The sequence below is a fragment of the Cylas formicarius genome, unplaced genomic scaffold, assembly GCF_029955315.1.
Source record: "Cylas formicarius isolate icCylForm1 unplaced genomic scaffold, icCylForm1.1 PGA_scaffold_7__23_contigs__length_41026272, whole genome shotgun sequence".
Lineage (NCBI taxonomy): Eukaryota > Metazoa > Arthropoda > Insecta > Coleoptera > Brentidae > Cylas > Cylas formicarius.
Window position 1 is genome coordinate 37,068,002 of NW_026844352.1, and position 21,819 is coordinate 37,089,820.

At 37.8% G+C, this 21,819-nt stretch overlaps 1 protein-coding gene across 1 annotated transcript in view; it reads left to right on the forward strand.

The window, feature by feature from the left end:
• The first annotated feature begins 12,967 nt into the window (after positions 1-12,967).
• LOC132705195 (transcription factor SOX-13) overlaps positions 12,968-21,819 on the forward strand; it is a 104,142-nt gene continuing 95,290 nt past the window's right edge. The window contains exon 1 of the mRNA XM_060675652.1: positions 12,968-13,408. The gene's annotated coding sequence lies outside the window, so the exon portion shown is untranslated. The remainder of the gene's footprint in view (positions 13,409-21,819) is intronic.

Below are 21,819 nucleotides of genomic sequence, written 5' to 3' on the forward strand. Positions count from 1 at the left end.
ATTTGTAATTATTAATTTGTAACATTTCGTCCTGTTGAACATCATCATCGCTTTCATTAGCAGATCTTTGAGGATCATTTGGCTGTAAAACTTCAGTAATAATATCATTATCTGTCAATAACTCCGTTGTTATTAAATTATCACCAACAGTTGGGAAGCTATCCAGCTCAGGAAGGTACATGTATAGATCTTGGCCGCTATTGCCCAACCAATTACTTAGGGGAACCTCCCAGTCATCATCGTCAGAGGTTTGTCATCGTCTAAATCAAACTCATCTTCCGATTTTATTAGGCCTGCATGTCGAAAGCAGTTTGACATAGTGGTTGAAGTAACATCAGTCCAACATTGTGCAAGTAAATTTTATGGAGTCTAGGATAGTGATGTTGAGAAGTTCCTTATTTTCAAATGACTGGATCAAACGATACAAAAATATATTCGGTAATATATCTTAAGGTATTTTACTATGCGCTGATTCATTGGTTGGAGGTGCTATTTGGAGGGAAAAACTCTAATCTGATATTTGGAAGGACTAGATTTTTTGGATGAGCTGCCTAATGGTCAACCAGAAGCAATAATTTTCTATTCTGACGTTTTACTTTTTAATCCCAATTCTTTAAATAATTATAAAAAAATTGCTGAAGTCATCCACTCCCATTTGTTTGTTTTATAAATGACAGGCAGATTCTTTACATCTCGGTCGTTCATACTAATAACAACAAGTTTTGCATTTTTCGCTTCCTGTCATATTTGCACAAATCCAAACGGCGTACCCCAACTTCGACTGCTTCCTACTCAAACACTTTTCTCCTCTAAATTTAAGGGTACGATCTGGAGTTATCTTGTAAAATAGCCCAGTCTCGGCACCATCGAAAATATCCTCAGAGCTGTAATTTTGTGCAATACTGGACTACTTATCCTCTAACCAGTTCAGCACAGCTTGTTTGTTAATATCCCTGCTTCACCAGATATTTTTCCTACGTTAATGTTGTGACGAACTTTAAAACGTTCGAGCCAACCTGTAGAACAATCACCCTGTAATCCCCTGGCTAATTCTTCGTAGAGCTTTCTTTATCTACATCTGAACGTACAGGATTTCTAATTTTTTTTCTTGATCTTTTCGCGATTACTGTATTAAACACTTGCTCCGCTCGTGCCAAACCATGACTAAAATGGCATTGATAAAACTTGTTGCATACTTATTTATAAGCATCAATAATTGTAACTTTAACTATTTCCGGACTGGCCCTGCTCCCAGTGTTGCTTCCTGAACTACGGCCTATAATAATCTTTTTTTGTAACTCAAATTAAACTATGTAGAGGTTATTCGCCTACTTAAAGAAGAGACGAAACTGTTGGACCCTGTAAAGTTATTTCTCTTGCATTCTGGAGCTATTTGGTTGAATTTTTCAAGGGACTCTGGTTCTTTTCATAAGATTGCTTAGTTTTTCAAATATATTTAGCCTTTCCAATATTTTTTATTTCCTAAATAATCTATCTTGTGGAGTATTTAAATCTTTTCAAAATTAAACTAAAATTTAATTTTAGTGGGTTGTTCTATGTATTTTTAACTGCGTTACTACCCCCACATTCGTGACAGCCCGGCCAGTCGTCCATTAAAAAAAATCTTGTTTCCACTAGTAAAATCATTTTGACGAGTTTTTTACGTTAATTGAACAATTGACGTTCGCGAGCAAACCTTCGCGTTCGGCGTGTAATAATGCGTATCTCCAGAAATAAGGCGATCGCGAGCCTAAAATTCCCCGAGCAATAAAAGTTTAATACCTGCCCGCAAACGACAAAGAAGAAAACGGAATTTTCGGGACGGATTAAATATCAAAATTTAATGCGGCCGTTTTTCAAATTAATTGTCATTTAAATAACGCACTTAACTGCTCCCGCGGTTTCGGTACGGAGACGAAAGCGCGCAGAAATTCACCACAAAACAGGAATTTTTATCGACGAAAACAAAAACAAACGAATATTAATGGCCTATTAACGAGATTTCGCCGATTAGCGTGCCATAATCGTTAAGAGATTCCGAAAATAAGGCAATCGAGGCTTATCTTTTGCCGGGGTTCAAACGTGTAACCCGGTTTATTTAGGCGTTGTCGCGTTTGGCCTTTCCAATCTTTTGCACGTTGCCAAGTCTCGCGGATCCCCGCGGTTTCTAGTATTTTCCTCAACCTACCAAATTAGACCGAGTAAAAAGTCATATTGATGTACAATGCCATTTGAAACGCAAAGATGGGAAACATTGGTAGAAAATTGATCAAAATTTGCAGTCCCGGGCTACAAAATAGTCTAAGCCTACAAAAATGCATTATTAAGATGGTATTTTCTTCAATAGCGGTTTTTGAATGGATGTCTACAAATCTCTAATATTACATGCCTTGGCAAAAAAGTCTATCAAAATCGATCAAAATAAAGATTTCTAGGATATATTACTTTTTTTCTTGGTGCGTTTGCGCGTGATCCTACAATTAAAATCTCTAAGCTGGCATAACTTTCGCGAAGATAGTTTCGAGTTATAAATAGAATTATTGAATTAGATTTTACAGAATTGATTTGTGGTGTAGAGTTCTCCAAACCATATACCGTTTTTACATCATCATCCGGTATTCAACTTTGGTAAATTTTTATGAAGGTCTAACGCAGGCCTACCTCGCTTGGGTTCTTCTTCGTAACCCTCAAGATTCGCAATTCCACAATGACGTTCCAGAACCGTCCTTCGATACTTCATGCATACAAATGCTGAAAGCTGGCGATTGTATCTCAATAAAAATGGCACACTGAGTCTTGAAAACCAAGTGAATAAAAGTAAGTTGCTAGTTACTAATTACACACCGAAAAAGGTTGTAAAAAGGGTATATGGTTTGGAGAACTCTACCTGCACAATTTTGGGCAGGTATTTACCAAGATTTGTCCACAAGAAGCCGACGTTAAATCTCCTGCGGCTTTTTGCCCGCGCTTTCCATTGAATTATTCCTAATTATCGGCCATTGTAGTCGAAACAGGTAATAACGTATACGCGTCCGTTCTAATTAATATCATTTTTGTTTATGGAAGCAGAAACAAATTGACCGTCGCGGAATATAAACTATAGGCGGTGAATTAAACGCGACCGGCCAATTATATAACCGTTTCTTTTTTTTTTTAATCTAAATTAAAGTTGCTCGCGCAGGTTGCCCGCTAATTACAAAAGAAATATTAATGGTAAATTATCGGTCTCTTCGGCAAAAACGTGCAATTAGGATTTTATATCAAACAATAATTTATAACAAAGTCCAAGCGCAAAAACGAATTCCGCAGTTAACGTCAAACGTTCAAATAATTTAGATGACGGCTTTTTGTCAACAAGAAAATATTTATCGAAGGAAATTATTAGCAATTAACGGGGTTGTTATTCTCGTAGCTCCGCTGTTTTAATGATATTAATCGTGTCGGTTATTACAGACGCATTATAACCGTTCGCCATTGTAGATGTCGAAAAAAATATTTTTTGTCGTAGGCGTCAAGCGGGGAATTTTTCAAATGGGGTCGGAAGTTAGAAAGTAACTGAGCAACAAGATAAACTTAAATTAAAATAAATAGATACTGTGAACAGTATATCAGTGGTCCATCGGTCTGAAAGGGATGGATCACCGTAATCCACTTAGCTTGCAGTTGATAATGGCCAGAGCCCATTGTCTTAAACCAGCAATAACGGGCTCGTTTCACAATTTTCATATATTTTGGAAACACAACAATGAAAAAACAAAACGTGAAATTTTTTTTTAATTATTTTTGAAATGTACATTTTATGCCATTTAGGAACGTTATTTTTTTAAAATGACGTCTTTTAAATGACGGCTCTGAAGGTTCTCGCGGAAGCGTATCATTACCCGATGGATTATCTCTTGGGGAATTGAGGCAATTTCTTGTCTTATGACTGCCTTTAATTCTTCCAAAGTCTCACCTTAAAGACACCACTTTGTTTAGGTACATTTCTTGAAGAAGAATTAGTAAACGACGCGTTGTGTGCGATGTAGCACCATCCTGCTGGAACCAAAGATGTTCTCTTTGATCGTTGTTCAACCCGTTTACTTTTGGACGCAGGAAATTGTTAAGCATATCAAAATATCGACCGTTATTCCAAGTTCTTCGAAAAAGTAAGGAACTCCGAGCTTGCACACCAGACGGTGACTTTTGGACTGTTAAGAGGTAACGGAAACTTTGCTTATTTACGGTACCCGAGAGGTGAAAGTGAGCTTCATCGCTAGACATGAATACAGCGCCTCTGGGAATGTTTTGAAGAATATCCCGGCATAAATTTGTACGGGTTTCAAAATCTCTTGCGCTTAATTCCTGCACTACCATCATTTTGTACGGATGCATTTGGAGTGAGTTGTGTAAAATTCTTCGAACACTTCTATCGGGAATTCCCAAAGCAGCTGCATGCTGACTGTTGTACGGAAACTCTTACTGCATTCACATTTTCCGGTGTTCTTACTGTCCTTGGTCGACCAGTAGAGTTTCGGTTAAGCGAAGAACCTGTTTCCCTGAAGTGTAAAACCCACCGACGAATTGTTCTTCCATCCGGAACCGCGCCATGCCGACCAACATCAAACTGATTACGACAGACGCGCTGCGTCGCTATTACAGATTCCCCATTTCTAATAAACTGCTCGACAACGAAAGCACGACGCACCCCGCACCAAGCCATGTCGATAACTGAAGATTGCATACTTTTGTCTGCCTAACGCGAGTGCGTACACAGTGTTGCCGGTTTTACAAACCGAACAACCACTATTTGAAATCCTGCCTACCTTCTTGCCGCACCCCATTGGTATTAGTATTGGTATTGGTATTAAAGGGGGGCGCCCTCGCGGGCGTCCAAGCACTTAGACCACCAGATGGGCCCGTTGTGCGCCCAGGCCGCTCTAGAGGGCGTCCAGAATGCCGCCCCTCCTATAGAAGGTCAGCAACTCCTTTAGCCCAATACTGTGCACTGAGTCCGGATCGATTAGGGCCGTTCCGAAGACTCTCAATCTTGCCCATGTCAAGGCAGGGCACTCGGTGAGCAGATGATACGGGGTCTCCTCCCCTTCCATGCACCACCTACACTCCGGGTCGTCTCCAATGCCTAGCAAGCAAAGATGCCTCCTAAGCCTGCAATGTCCTGTGTAGGCCCCTGTTAGTGCTCTACACTCCCTTCTGGTCAGTCTAAGCAGCTCCCTGGTCCGAGGAAGGGCGGGCCCATCCATCATAAGCCTCGCTTGCCTCATTCCCGGCGCAACTCTCCAGCCCCCCGCGGCCCGGTCTCTCGCCCAGGCATCGAGAGCTCCCCGCCTCACACACGGGGCGATCCCCAAGCGGGGCTCTGGCCCTATATGCCTATGCGAGGAGCCCTCCCTGGCTAAGGCGTCCGCTGCCGCACCCCATATATTACCAAAACACTTAAGTAACAATATTGCTATAAAAACTAAATACACACAACGAACAATGTTCAACTAAACTTCGCTCGCTTATCCCCCGTTCAGCAACAATGCAGAGAATGACGTCAGGAAATCCGTCTTTGAACATAAATAACTTCAAAACCACAAATTTTCATAGCATGCTTTAACGATATAATGCTTTTGAATTAAGTAAAAAAAATGCAAAAGCGATAAGTTCCATCAGATTGTAGCTTTCTCTTGTGTTTTGAATCACCCATGGTCATGGTGTACATTTTAGGGTGCCCGTATAAATAAAAACTACGGTTTTGGTTTATTGCTTGAGATATTTTGCATTGAAGACACTGCGGACACATTCGAAGTAGATAAGTGCTTATTTTTCGATTTTTTAAAGAACATATTCGTATTTTAAAATATTTTAAAAAATTATCACGAAATGTAGAAAAATTCGAAAAATAGCTTCAAATTAGCAAAGAATTGCTGAAACACTCATTACACATGCCTGACTAATGAATGAGGTCGTTAAGTGAACACATTCAACCAAAACCAATAGATTCTTAGACACCCCATTGCATATGATTTTGATAAAGAGAGATTACGTATTTTAGGAATGTACGAACTTGACATAGTTTTTTGAGAGACCCCCGTAAATGCCTAGAGAAATCTGCACGATGTCATTCCACGGTAAATACTTCGGTATTCTGTAACTCATTAAAGAGGGAGGACGAACGGGTTAACCGTGTTATGTTTGGATGCCGAACCGGTTACAACGTCGGCGGGGGCGTATTTTCCCCAGGTTTCGCAGCGGCCCCGATGTATATTTTATGAACATCGGGCAAGTTATAACGACGTTCTGTTTGAAGCAGTCCGCCATGAAACAAACGACATCTCGCGCGTCAAAGACGGACCATGCAGGAAATTGCTTATTGCTTAAGTGCTGTGCGCGCGGCTGGTTGTAACGAGGTTATGGAACACGGTCGCGTCCGCGGTTCTTTATTAATAATTTAAAATGGCGAAGTGAACAAGGGCGCATTTTGCGTATAGACCGTTCCTAATTAAGTTTTAAAGAGAAAACGATGTTTTTATTTTAGACGAGCGAGAAGTGGGGAGAAGGGTAATTAAATGCAGTTTTTGTAATAAATTCGAAATATTTTGTCGTTTGGTACCGAGTAGTTAATCGCAGTATAGAGTATAGAGCGTAAAGGAATTCCAGTGGAATTGGAACTAATTCCGGAAGAATTTGAAAAAATAATATAAAATAATAATAATGATATAAGTAACACCAATTGAGATTTCAACTCTTCATACAACAACTAGCGGAGTTTGCAAGTCCCGGGACCAAAAAAGTGTTCTTCATTTAATTCTAATTCGCTGTACGATTTCCAAAAATCCCGAAATGGTCCGGAAACTCAATATATATTTTAATTCCAATTCCAATTCCAAATTTTGCAATAAAAAAATTGCAGGGATCTCGGGCACTGGAACTTTGGAGCTTTACAAGTTCACAACTAAAATTTTTCTCCTTTAATTCGGTAAATTCGTAACTTTTATTCAGCACAATGGACAATACAAGTATAAAACTTAACGAGTAATCAATAATTCCCCTAAACTAATTTAGGTGTAAAGTAGACATATTACGACACGTTACATCGTTGTTGCCAGCTGGTAACGATTATTTCAAAATCTTTTGACTTTTAAGGTACCGCTTATCTGTGGGACCAAAACACCTGGATCAAAAACGCTAAACAACTTCACGCGACAAAATATAACCAACCCTGAAATATTTAAACAAAATGATTAAACTTATTTTTAATAAATGAAGGCCATTTCAGAGGATTACTTTACAAATAACACAAAATGATGCTAGATAAGATGGTCAAGCAGACAGGAGATTCTTCAACCAGTTCTTCCATAAGCCAGTGAAGGTATCTTGTAATTTCTTTTGCCGGTATTCCGTAACGATGTGTTGTAATGTCCGTTAATTGTGTCCGCAATCACAGTCAGGACTATTAACCACACCAAGTTATTAATCCAATGCTGACAAACTGACTTTCTTGGTAGTTCAAATCCGACAGGACCTTCAGTGGGATCTTGGACCTGATTGTTTTCGTCGGGGTTGGAGATCCAAAATTATCGACGCTAGGCATCCTTAATATCGAAATTGAATCCTGCTAATTTCCCTTATGTTTTGCAGGATCTTAGGCGAGACAGGAACGTGAGGTCTTGATGGATAGGGAGTTGTCTGTTATCTTGAGAATTTTTTCATCCTTTTTTAGTGTCTTTGAAGGTATGGGGGAGGAAGATTGGATGGGATAGGCAACCACTGGGTAAGAAGAACTTACTGCATTTGTACCCAGTCACGTCCAGCAAGTTTTTGTATTATATTGTTTCTTGTTTTCATTTTGCAGGCTGTGATCGTAAGTGGAATCGGATATCATGCCTGTTTTCCGAGATTTCACCACCAGTACCAAAGAAGGCAAAGTAGTGTTACTAAACTTGTAAAAAATTACGTTTTAATATTTCTCATGTATCAACCGACCTAAATGAGATGTTGGGGACAAGGTTGTTTGGGGCGCACCAGCTGTAAACATTAGAGAGCTGGTCTTGAAGCGTCAAAGAATCTTGATACGAATAAATGAATCCATACAGTTTTAAATCGTCTGCAAATAGTACAAAGTTGCACTTAATTTCCTCAGACGTTGATAAAGATCTAAAACAGTAATGGTCTAAGGTTTACAATCCTGACGCCTCTCGGATACTGACCTCCCTGATACCTTACTCAGAACAATCTATAATGAAGGCTAGGCAAATTTATGGATTAAAACCCAGCACATTTTATTTAAATCGCGATGGGGTAACTTCCAAAATTCTGGAACAATACAGCTTTTTAGAATCTGGTTGAATATTGCTACTAAACTAAACTACCCAAACATAACCCTGTCACATCCAGTCGTAAGTTTATTGGACATACCTCGCAAGACACTCAATAACTCTTTCCCCGGAAAGCTACCAACATAGCGGGTTGTAATATCATCTTTTGGGGCGATATGCACTACTAAAACAATTTACAAAAGAAGCAACAATAGCCTGAATGGTCTCAACAGTTTCATTATTAAATTCAAGTGAGCAAATCTTAGCATCAGTAACAATAGAAGTCTCGATGAAATAAGAAGACTTCCATTATCTTTATTATTCAGTTTCTCAACTGTTCAACTGGTCAAGTATTCCTTTTCCTAAGTATTTAAATCAAAGTTGATTTTTTTCCACAAGGGTTTTCAAACGTTCTTGATACCTAAATGGCCCTGGCTAAAACTAAATGCGATGAATTCAGCGTTGTTCCCTGACGCTGATTTTAGCTTCTTGATCGGTCCTTACATCCAAGAGATACCATTGAAATAAGAGATTTTGAGGTGAGGTGTTTTCTACAGTGCGTGGGTTTCCGGAAGACCAAGCATGCCCTCTACAGATATTCAGAAGGTTTGAAAACCGTTATTAAAAAAATTTAGTCTTGATTTAAGTACTGTGAAGATGACTAGAGACACTTGATCGATAACTCATTTGAAACGTTGTGGAAGTAACTAATGAAGACAGAGGAATATGTAGTTTCATCAATATTTATCATTGTCCAGGATCTTCAAACAATTATAATTCTCAATGTGCGTCAAATAATTATGATAAACCAATTTCATATTAGGGCTAAACAATACCTACGATACTTGATTCCGTTGTTCTCCTGGTGGTTAAATATTTCTTTGATCGTTCCCATGGAATACAGCATCGACTTTTTTTGGAAAGGACAGAAGACGCGCGAAAAACGCGCCTGTAATTTTTTATTCTCGCATGGATTATCACGACGCTGCTGGAAATGCAAAAACGATGAAAGGATCGCGCGCGTCTCTGCCAACCGAAAGGCCCGTGCCTCTTTTGCCGGAGTTTTGTGTTAGCAGACATTCTAAAAGGGACATCGTCGGGCCCTGAAAGCTTTTGTAAAGTGTATTAATAACGCCGCGAAACGGACTTTTATCTCGTTAAAAATTGTACGATTCGCTACAATGTTCGCGGAACCGTGTACGCTTTAAACTTTCGCGGGCATAACGGGGCCTCCGTGTGTACGCCAAAGGGATTCGTTTAACGCGGGGGGATGGCGGGGTCATCTCGTCAACGTTGCAACTGGGTTTAATGCGGAAAATAAGCATCCGGTCCTTCCGGTTTCCTATTCGATTGTTATTATTCACTAAATTTCATTTCTGATGGTAGAGTTGGTTACCTTTGAACCTTTGACCTATGTTTTATTTTATCCTATTTAAATTGTAATCTGGAAAGCTTGTGTTTTGTAAAACGCGAAACATCATTAAATGCAAAACATGTTATTTTTCTTCTTATAAAATTAAATCGCGTTGCGCGCAATTGTGAGGCTACAATGAAAAAATCCGTAATTGTTTATCTTGAACTTTTTTATTTCCTTTGAACAAAATTTGTTTGAAAAAAATAATTTTCGCTTGCATGAAATAACCGTCTGTATTTGAATATTTTCAATCATTTGTTCATTTACGGCAAAAAAATTTATATTTAAACCAGGCTTTGCTTAGTTCATTATATCAAGCAATCGCTTCTTTGATTTAAATACATCTATAGAGCAAGGACCCCCACCAACGCGATTTCCTTAACAAAGAGCAACACCTGTGTCTTATAGCAGTGTGGTGACCGCGGAGTCCTAAATTTTTTTGGTATTTTAGGGTAAGTAGTTACAAAATTTATAACTTATGTTTGGTAGGTAGCATCCATTCAGCTTTTTCACCTAAATAGGTTACCAGATACCTATCTGTATGTACTATTCAAATAAAAATTTATTTGATTTAAATTAACAGTATTTCGTTCAAATAAACATTCAGTGACAATAAAAAAAGTAGATTGTCAGACCAAACTATTGTTTGTTCAGATTAAACTTGTCAGGAATTAAAAATACTGATAAGTTATTTAAACTAAATAAACATTCACTTGGCTGAGCTGCTAGTATGTACATAATTTTAAATCAACTCACATAACATTATAATTGATACTTAATTTTCTTAAATTAAAGTATTCGTATTTCTTTCAAAAATGATAATCATATATTTAATAAATATACTTCTAGTGGCCCGACACCATCATTGACATAATATGGTATAAACATTTTTTTTACATTTTAAAAACAATTTAAAAGTTCAAATTTGTATCTATTTTGCCATTTTGTTAGTTTTATCTCCCTATTAATGAGTGTTTTAACTAAACCAACAATATTTCAGTTTTTAACTCTGCTCAGTTTAAGTTTAAATAAATAAATAAAAATAAAATTAGTAAAGTAAAGAAAACAATGTTGACATTATTACCAATATAGTTATTTATTCCAAAATAATTTGCACAGTCCTGAGAACTACCACAAATGAATCGAGTATTGGCCATTAAGAAACGCCCTGCATATAAACTAGGTCAAAACTTTAAGATACAAGTGTTGGAGAAGTCCTGATTTCAGTTCTTTTTCTAAATTTGCTACGGTTACTCTATTAGGTGGACTGAAACTTAGTATTAGATCCATATACGTAATTTCATCACTCTGACAAGAAAAATTAAATTTGCACCTTTTCTCCTTAATTACTAGCACCTACGACTTCAATCACGATTGTAAATACCTATTCTTTAATAAAGATATTTTTCTTTTTAAACGAAACAAACTTTCCCTGGGCACTCGCTCATATTAAACTTTTTTATTCAGTAAAAAATTACGTACGTTTCGCCCAAATACCCCAGAAGACGATGGACAAAGGCTACATTCTGATTTGTCGAAACACATAAGGACATTGATTTCATTGAGTGCATGTGGTCAAAAACCTTTAAAAAATATATTTTTTCATTTTTTTTAAATTCTAGATTATTAAAAAAATATGGTCAATCTTATCCATCAGACATTTTGATAAAAATACCTAAGTTTGTTCACAACCTGGTTCTGTTAACCTTTAAACGTGCATGGCCAGTGGTACGGTTTTACCTAAGCCCAGTATTATTATGTTCGTAATAACCACCAATCAGTGTTTTTAATTGCACAATATTTTATTGACTGATTGGGAAAACAAATTGGAAAATGAATCTTATTTATGACGTTCCGAAGTCCGATATTTCAGGGATATCCCTATATAGATCGTATATAAATAAATTATCTAAACGGTTCCACAATAGTAATTTTCCTCATTAACAAGAAAACCCGTATTGATGATGAACTCGCAGAAACGAATCAATTAAAATCTAACAATTCCCTCTTATCATTATTTTCAAGCTGAGATCGTATTGTCAGTGCTGGATATCGCGGCTGTTCAACATTAAAATTCGTTAAACATTACCAATAAAATAATTACTATACAGTTTGTAAGAAATGTCTTTTTTTAACGTAGCAACGGTACATCGAATATACAGTTATGCCAATGTAGGGGAAGTTGTTAACCTCGAATTTACGTGTCTTTTGCTTATTTTTTAGATAACAGTAACTTTTTGTAAGTTGAAAAAATGCCGTGGTACTACGAAGTTCGCAATGAACTTGGGGGTTTGAAGTGTCATTTTGTATGTATGCAAACAAATTGAAGTGATTCATAGGCAGGTGTACTTTTTCCCTGTATTTGCTGCTGTATTTGTGCTTAATATTATCTATTGTGGATTTCCAGAGAACCCTTAATTCCATCGGATCTGGTTTGGCGTTATCTCTGTCAAGTGTGTCAAATCCGTTTAATTTAACTGTTTATAATGTATTTATGAAATTTTTAATATTGTTACATTATAATCTCACAGGCCTGTGGTACATTGCCCCACGCTGGAATTATTTTCTTCCACTTTACGTGGTTACCATAGCAACCATTCATTGCCCCTTGCCTCTTGCCTAAGTGCCTAATTTGCATTACAATAATAGTAATTTCATTAATGACTTATGCAGTCTCTTAGTTGGACGCCTGTGGTTCTAAGTATACGGTTACACCAAAATAAAGAAAAAAAAATTGTGGTCCTTTTGAACTTTTCTCTCTTCCAACCGAATCTGTCTCTCCGGCCCCGTTTCCGATATTCCCGATCGCTTATTTATGGCCACGGTGTATCAAGCTGCCATTATACAGGACGACAAAGCGGTTTATTGTCGTCGCCGACGCGGCAGCAAACCGGGAGCGCGAAAAACAGAAACAATTAAGGATAATAGGCGCCCGGGACGGCGTCGCCGTTACGTAAGAAAGCCTATTATCCTCGGAACGTCTTGTGGGTGTAGCCGCGAATCCGCCACGCCTTTGCACAACAATTCCCCACACAGTTCGCGAACTCTCTCTCTTCTCTCGTCCACCTCTCCCCCTTCCCCTAGGGGGGGACTCATCCTCGACGCGCTACGAGACCGAACAATTCGCGAAGTGGGCGGTCTGCACACGTGGTATCCGAAGGAGGGCCCTAGGCGGTCCTCATCGCGTCGTTGGTGGGGAGCGATACCGTCTCCGACGACGCTACCAGACGCATCCAGGCACGCAGTGCACACGCACACGAATCGGTCTTCGCACTATCCGCAAACGTAAACGCATTTGATCCATGTTACCGCGTCCGACGTCACAATAATAGGCAACCCCCCACCCTCGCGCCCGCGGCGAGGACGTTCAGGTGTGTGCGTCGTGTGAGATACAGGTGCAAAATAAACAGGATCGTTCGCGAGTAGTAGTGTACGACGGGCCAATAGTGGTCCGGGTAAACAATAGGTGTGAGGGGGTTGCGCATAGGGGCCAGCTCGAGGGTGCGCGGCGGGTGTAGCTTCCCATTCTCGCGTTCTCCGCGGATATAGAGAGGATCTCTCTTGTTTTGTTGCAGTGCCGGGCAGTTGAGTTAACGCGGGACACGGTGGCTGCCGCACATCTCCAAGAGGTTCGCTCGACGGCGAATCTGCAGTCATGTGTTGATCTGCCGCCCTTGCTCACGCAGCTGAGGTGAGTGCGAGCGATCTTCCCCCCGAGTTTAGTTTTTCTGTTTTTGAGTCACAGAGCCCGAAATTGTGGGTCCGTCCTTTGACCCGACAAGAGTTCGATCAGAAAATTGCAATACTGGGAAGAACGACCCTGTAAACTGTGATGAACGCGAGGGGTAAACCGCAAAGGAATTGTGGTATACGATATGAAGCAACTCCAATGGAATTCCCTGGAATTCCAGGAAACACTCTTTTTCATATTCATGATTCCCATAAAAAAACCATAATGCAGGTTCGGAAAACTTTTTTTTTCCGAATTTTATTTTGTTTTCAGCAAAAAACATTGTCAAACGCACACAGCGCTTTTTGAACGTCGAGTATCGAGTAGGTACCTAATAGATAAGGCTCGTTGTTTTAGTCTTCCAACAAAATTGTTTCCTATTTAGTTCTAACAATACCCGCAAAAACAACAATTTTCAAAAATTTGATTGTGCGAATGATGTAATGGAAGTTATACTATAAAACCATATCTGCATAAATAAAACTAGCAGTAGGAGAATTGGCAAAACAACAAAATTTCTGTAGACAGTTACAACATTGACATGATCGCAGCAAAATAAAACAAATTAGATTTGTTCGGTTAGTTTTTACATGCAGTTTCTTGTCATGAGTCTGTAGCCTAGAATGTACTAAACCTAGGCTAAATACTAATGAACTGAAATAATCTCTAAATATGACAAAGCTACACACACAATAAAAGACTGTGAGGTTTTGGCTACGTTTTCATTTTTGTTCTCGGAGAATTTGATTTTTTTTACTATTTATGAATCAAGTTTCTGTGTTCTGGAAGAATGATGCTCATTTTCATCCCTGGTATTCCATATTCTCCACTAATAATATCACTCCGAAAATTTTCAATGTTGATTTTGAAAATATGGGTGAAAATATATATTCTTACATCGATTTTCGCATTTCAGTAGAGCTTTTCAATGATTTAGCACAAAAAAAAAACAACATAGCAAATTACGTACAGTGTGGGAATTTTTGGGAGTCAGTATTCAGTTAGTATATCTTAAAAAATGGACCCACTGACTTAAGTAATTTCATATATTACGTTAATGTTTTGAAGATCAGTTTTCTTATATTCTATTCTTCTCTCTCTCTCTGTCCAGGGTGGAAATTTTGTTTTTGAAATATAACTGTTGTGAACTTTTCTTCAAATACTTTATTTGCGTGATCATTTGCTGGTCCTTGTGGACTTTTTTTTGGGGATCCACTCCCGCCTTTCGTTTCTGAAATAATTGAATTTAATTTAAAAATTCTTAGTTTTCGTAGAATGAAATAGGTATGAGTAGAATACTATTTTCCTATACACCTCCGACTTTGTAGGTGATTACGCGGAATAGCACTTGGTGCTTAAGGCGCGTGAAAAGGTTGCAACATTGTCTTTTTGGCGGACCTTAAACCACCGCAATCGATTACTATACCGGTTATTAATAGAGTTAAGAGAGTATTCGTGTTTAGAAATAAACAAAATAAATTGAACCTCCGCATACGACAAAGTGCCGCTATTGCTATAAGCTGATTTTTAATGCTAAGTGATTGTGGTATAGTTTGTTTTTTATTTTTTTTTTGTTAGAATTTAAATTTATTGGTAAATTTAAATAAAAACTGAAATAAAAAAACTGTTGAAATATTGTTCATAGGTGAGAAGAGATAACACGTATCAATATAAACAAAGTTTGTGTTTAATCCCATCAGCACCATCGATTTACCATTTTTGGTGACGTATTCTACGTTACTGACTTTGAAATTTCCAATTCGTTCAAATTTTATCTGCCATTTTGATGAACGTTTAGTTGTTTAAAACATTTCATAATACCCTCGGACGTGTTTGCGAGACAAAATCACGTTTTAGACTTTTTTTTTTACTTTTATTGTGATACATCCATAACTTGAAATTATTTTATATAGCATCGAATAATTAATGAATCTATATCGACTTCCTCAAAATCGTACAATGACAAAATGTTTCTGTTAATGATAGTTTATGGTTGCTATGGTTGGTTGCTCTTTGAAAGTAATGGTAAAGTTCATCAGTCATAGCATGATTTTTTCAATGTTGTACGTCAGTTTTGAAAAGTTGTAGCAATGTAGCTAAAGCATATAGCGTCACTGTACGTGACGTAACTGGAGTATATTATTTGTTAACGTTTTTCATACTCTTTTTTTTTAAGAACATTAGTTTTTTGTTTAATTTTTGCAAAACAGGACAAAGTGTAACGTGACAAATGTCAAAATACCCTCAGTGACTAATGCCCGAAACCCTTGCATTGGCTCGCGACTGTATTTAATAAAGCTGACACCTGATCAGTGAATAATCGGGTATTTTAGAGTAGGAAGGAAAAAAACGTTTGAAATGCAATCGATAACAAATTGACTGCATTAGGTTATCGTTTTCCCTACTCTACGCTAACCGACTCAAAATTGTGACACCATAAAAATGATAAAATAATATATTTTCCGTCGTTCGCGTCTATCGCGTCAAAAAGCAATGCCGGGAATTCAAACAATAAAACGGAGGGCACCCATATAAAACGACACGAAATCTAACTCCGTATCACACAAATAACTTTAATTAAGACGTGTAATTTATAAATGCGCTCTTTTTCTGAAACAAAAATAAATTTAAAACGATACTGTTCTCCGCTCTGCTCGCGAGAGATAAAATTTATGATACCGCTGGCGTCGTCGTCGCGCAGATGGAACACGCGGTATATAACTTTGAAATAATTACACAATTAACAGGTTGTTTTGTGGGGAGACGCGCGGGTCGCCCTTCTCTCCGTCCCTCTCTCTCGCACTCGCTCACTCTTCCACGGGGACAATTGTTATGGTAATCGGAGGAAACCGGTTCGAAATTTTGAAAAGGTTGTTCACTTTTACGTGTATATAAAATAGCGATGCGATGGGAAATAATCGGCGGCTGTCCCGTAATCGTATGCAAACGTGTGTATCTTTTTTTTTAGTTCTCTTGCGTAATCTGTATTACCATATTTTATTATTATTTTAAAAGGTTTAATCGGGACTTAATGAAATAGCGTAAAAAAATCCGATATGCCCGGGATCGCGTTTGATATATGTTCGTAATATCGAGTGAAATCTGAACCTGTCACTGTTCCGTGTGGACTTCGGCGAGGCAGCGGCCGTTCGTTAAGGAACAAAAATATAGAGCACATACGTCCAACTAAAAGAGACGGCAAATGAGGAGCGTTGCCGAAATATAAATGGTTGCTTATAGTAACCAAGTTTGGTGGGAGAAAATAATTCCCGAAACTGCAATGCATCATTGGCGTGTGAGATTATACTGTAATAGTAACATTTTCATAATTATATTATAAATAGTTAAACAAATTTGACAAACTTTTAGCGAAAATGCACACCACATCGGTTCCTTTTGAGTGTTCTTTGGCAATCTAAGCAAATACACCCGCCCATGTAAAACGTCCTTAATTTTTTAGATAAAAATAACATGAAATGAAGCGACACTTCGGAATTCAATCCACCAAGTTCTTTGCAAACTTCACAGTATTGCGGCCTGTTTTGCGATGAGTCTTTGTAACAGCAAAAACAGACAGACGCACGCAAGATAGACGTTAAGACCCTACATGGCCCAACCAAAGCCGTACTTTTAAAAAAAGAATTAAAAAAAGACATTTTGTTAACGTATAGTGAAGGATCTAATTTTAATACATAAATGTATTATTCTATGTATAGCGCAATGGTGAAAAAAAACTCTGGCAATGCCCGACACTGGCAACGTTGTGCCAGCCCGTCAAGATATTTGCATCACTTTTTCAAAGAAACTTCCACAGGCTACTGTAATACTATTTGTGAAACTTTTGGATTCCTCCTGCTCCAAAGAAGCCAACAGGAAGATTGGCGAAAGGTTAGCAAGTTTGACTCAACAATAACCGACGCAGGAGACACCCAAAAGTTTCGTAAATAGTATATTTGCATCACGTTAAAATGAAGACAATCACATCTCCCTTGATTATAAATCTATGATTTATAGCGATCTATAGAAAGAGACGTAAACAGTGCCTTTAGTGTTGTGTTCGTCAATTGATCACTTCTTAATTGACCGGTCAAACGTTTTAAATACAATCTTGCAATTGTAGAGTGTTATCCACCATCATTTAATAATAATGTGTATTTTATAATAAATGCGTCCAATTTACCTATTACACTCTTCAAGGAATATCTGAATACGATACGTAGCGATTCGGAGAATCCCAATAATAATATCGACTCCATTTGGTTCCCAGAACGACGCGACGGCGAATATCATGGTATTTTTATAATTATTTCGGCCAATTGACACAAAAAAAATTGACAAGTCATTTCCACAACCCTAAGTGTCTGCCCGTAACTTAATTGAGATCCGATATATTATATACAATTCATTAAACTTTAAATTTAAGTTGGTATCCACGACAGCCATCACACAATTCAGAAACTCTTTTAAATAGAACCATGCTACATCATAGAAAAACCATACTGCTAGTTCTAGTGCAGGACCAGTGTATAGGAAGATGAAAATTTAAAACTATATATAAATAGTTACAATTTACAAGGTTACAACGAAAATGCGAATGATCCAATTAATGAAGAGCAAGATTTGAAGTTTCGTTCCAGATAAAATATAAACTTACAGATATATAAGGTATACGCAGTAAAAGCCTAAATTGGTAAGAAACCCACTTAAATGAGGTGAAAATTTCTTCAAAAAATGTACCAAAACCCTGCGCCATTCCCCCATCTCTCCAAACGTAGGCATTAAGTCTATTGTGTATTGTATTGAGTGTGGTTATCCAAAATGCACAAGAATTGGAAGAAAGGAAGATGGAAGTTGAAAAATTATAAAAATAAAACGATAACGATAACTCATTACCTTCGAAAAGAATTTTTTCTACTATTAGTCCGAATGAAAGTGAATATGTATAGGAAAATCGCCGATCCCGTGATATACAAACACAACAAACTTCTTACGTTTTACAAGCTCACTTTTAGCTTAGGTTCACCAATTACATACGTCATACCTTACTTCTATCTATAAACTTTTTGCTTAACTACATTTTTGTTTGATCAGTTTAGAAATTACACAAAAAAATTGAGTCCTTACACAAAGTCAATTTTCCTTCGATAACAAATTGAAACAATCTTTATAAATAAGCGCATTGTTTTTCGTCGGTGCGTTTCCTGTTATCCCACAGGGACTACGGGCTGAGGCGGTGCCACTCGCGCCCCGTTGTTCTCGCCAGATCCATTAATTTTTTATCGCTTTCCGGTATTGCCACATTTCTGTCGGAATAATAAGGGCCCGCGCAGCCCTCGACCTAGAAAAGGGCCCAAGGGCAAGGCGAAATACACGCATTCTCTCTCCCCGCTTTGGAACGATAACAAGGAGGGTGCCCGGGCATTTGCAACCGCTCACTCTCTCACCCTCGCAACCTGATTTATTGATATTGAGTTGGGTCAGTGGTGACATTCGATATTATTTTGGGTGCGTGTTTGCGTGGAAAATTTAAATTTTTCGATTTTACGGGAATGCGTATGCGTACAGGATATACAGGGTGATTGAAAATAAAACGAGATTTTTACTTTCTATCTATACTTTGACTCGTTAATGCTATAGTGCCTGCCACGGAATAAAAAGTTGCTGTGACAATTTGAAATAAAATATTGAAAATAGAATAGATATTTAAGCATCATCGACATAAGTATCGTCAATACACTATGAATTAGAGGGCATATTTTCATTGTAATTTCGAAATTTTAGACCGTGTCTATTCTCTCTGTTTTATTCTAGTTCTCCTTAATTTTATCGTATACCCCTCATACTCTAAATAAAAATCTTTTCGTTTTACCATTATTATACTTTCCGATTTTTGAATTTTTTATTTTTCTAGTCGTTAATATTCGCTACCGAGTCGTCCAGAATTGCCCGGGCGGCGAAACAATATGTACAAAATCAGGTCGATCGGGCTGCACCCACGTATATACGTGGATCCCACCAACCACATGTGGCTGGCTGGCTGGTCTGCTAGTTTCATTTGCCATTAAGCGAACAGTCGAGTTTCTAATCTTGAGTAAAAACAGATGTTCCACTTCACGGAACAAAGATTTCTTTCTTACGCTCAATAATAATTATAAAATATACGACTGTTATTTAAGATTCTCCGATTGTTGACGTAGAATGTTCGTTTTATTGCGCGGCATTCAACAATAATTATTAATGTAATAATATTGACGTAATTTTTTTGTTGTCTATCTACGTGGGGCTCATGTATTTCATCAAGTAGACTGTTGTTGAATCTCTGGAACACACTAGCACTCTAACCGATAACTAATTATCGATTGATTTCATACAATAGAATCGAAAAATGTATCATAAACTGTTTTTTTTTTCAATTACAAAATGGCAAAAAGGGAAGAAATGTATCAAATGAAAGTTGTATTACAAACGACGATGATCAACGAATCGAATCGCAGGAGATTTCAAAATTTGTTTACTGAAAAATAATCGAAGAAAAACATATTAAAAAATAAAAGAAAATCTATGAACTTTGCCTACCACAAAATTATCAGAAAAAGACGGATTAAAATAAAACTTTAAGCTGTTTTCTTATCATCCTGCTTATTTATTAGTAAGTATTGCTATTTCAACTAAGAGCCTTTTCTTTAGTAACTCAAACATATTTCTGAGATGCTGGTTGGAAATTTGCAAATCTGTGTATGTGAGATCAGCTTTTGCTGAGAAAATGTTAAATGTTAAACCCAAGTTCAATCGACCCGACTAGAGTAAATAACTTGCAATATAATTTGGACAAACGAAAATGAATTTGTGTCAATAGAAAATGGCGGAAACAGGTTTGTTATTGATAAATATATGGATAAATATTTGTTATCAGTATATTTAATTTAGACGTCAACCAATGAGTTTCTATGAAAAATGAAATAATGGGTGTTTTTTTTTCGATGTATAGAACTTTAAGTTGGCATTACTGTTCAAGATGGCGACCGATTTAACAGCTGTCAAGTGATTTATTCTCAGTTTGGTTTGGCAATTCATCATGAATAGACTCACGCCTGAACAACGCTTGTCGAATGGGCCCAAAACGAGATTGGCGTTGTTCCCGATTTTCATAAGCGAATTTTGTTTAGCGATGAAGCGCACTTCTGGTTGAATGGCTACGTGAACAAACAAAACTGCCGCATTTGGAGCGAAGCTAATCCTCAAGTGTACGTCGAAACACCGTTACATCCAGAAAAACTGACTGTTTGGTGCGCTTTATGGGCCGGTGGAATCATTGGTCCGTACTTCTTCAAAAACGATGATGGCCAGAACGTTACAGTCCACGGTGATCGGTACAGAGCTATGATTACTAACTCTTTCATTCCTGAATTGAATAACCATGACGTCCAGGAGATCAGGTTTCAACAAGACGGCGCAACATGTCACACAGCTCGTGCCACAATCGATTTATTGAAAGGCGCTTAATTTCACGTTTTGGACCTGTGAATTGGCCCCCAAAATCTTGTGATTTAACACCGCTAGACTACTTTCTGTGGGGCTATGTAAAGTCATTGGTCTATGCGGATAAGCCACAAACGCTTTACCATTTGCAAGACAACATTCGCCGTGTTATTGCCGATATACAGCCACAAATGTTGGAAAAAGTCATCGAAAATTGGACGTCTAGATTGGACTATATCGGCGCCAGCCGTGGCGGTCATATGCCAGAAATCATATTTAAAATGTAATGCCACAAGATTATCTTTCGGATAAATAAAATTCATGTCGATCGAATAATCCTTCTTTGTTTTATTGGAACTTAAAATTCTATACATCGAAAAAAAAACATCCCTTACAAGACACTTCATACAATGTTGCAATAAAAACATCACTAAGAACAAAAAAATCCCATTCCTTTGCAGGTTTTTACTGATGATTAACCCTTGGGAATTGCTTCGGAAAAAAGGCGGCACCCGTGCGTCGTAAATGTACAAACCCGTCGGGTAAAAATCTAAAATTACCCCGTATCCATTTTTCAATCCATATCGACCGGCTTAATATTTACCCCGGCATTGAAAGGGTCTTATTGTTCCCAAATACGTGCCTAAATTCCGACGACATATAATAAAACTGGCAACGTTTACATAATGACTGTTACAATGCATGTCATCAACTCTGCTTGTTCATAGAGGAAGTCATTTTCCTGGGATATTGAGGATACACTTGACCCAATCTGGATTTATTGTCCTTTGGGTTCTGCGTGATTACGACGGAAGATGAGCAGAACGACGACAATACGCGGCAATCTGGAGATGTGCCCCATTGTCTCTGATCGTTCGCTTGTGCAGGGGTTG